A 768-nucleotide genomic window follows, 5' to 3' on the forward strand; every position below is an offset into this window, starting at 1 on the left:
CGTGCGTGCGTGTGTGCGTGTGCGTGTGTGTGTGTTTTTTTTTTTTAATTCATACATTTACACAATTCCAGATTTCTTGGATGCCCCAGCAGCTGATGGCTATAGTGGCAGTGCCGGGTGGCCTGTTGACTTCAGGATCTATTGAAGATAGTCATACCTTAAATGAGATCGAATGCAAACATGTACTGCCCATCCTTAACATCTGCTGAATGAATGGCAAAATTAGTCCAACATCACCACACACACACCTCCATCCCTATATAACTACCATGCCTTCCTCTCTTTCCCTCACCTTCCCATCTACCCCCACCAAATACACACAGAAATACCCACATAACTCACTCACCCTTCATTCTGGTCAAAAGGGATAAGCATCCCTCTGTTGTACATCCATTAATGTTATATCGACAGAAGAAATGAATCCATGAAGACGATCAACCCACGGATACTACGGACTACACTGTAATCATCCAAGAAATACGGACTGTGATCTCAAGAAACATGTGATTTGTGGAAACGCGCGTAGCGATGCATTGAATACTTATAGATTCCATCCAAAGATTATAGTTATTATATTTATCCTACATTATATCGGTACAACTCGATGCAACCCCACAAAAAATGGTTCATTAGACTGTGGCCGGCAAAATGGAATAGGAGCTTCATTTGAATATTCAAAACATTTCACGTAAGTAAATTTTATATATATATATATATATATATATATATATATACATAGATAGATAGAGAGAGAGATTATGAGATATA

The sequence above is a fragment of the Octopus bimaculoides genome, chromosome 15, assembly GCF_001194135.2.
Source record: "Octopus bimaculoides isolate UCB-OBI-ISO-001 chromosome 15, ASM119413v2, whole genome shotgun sequence".
NCBI classification, from domain to species: Eukaryota; Metazoa; Mollusca; class Cephalopoda; order Octopoda; family Octopodidae; genus Octopus; species Octopus bimaculoides.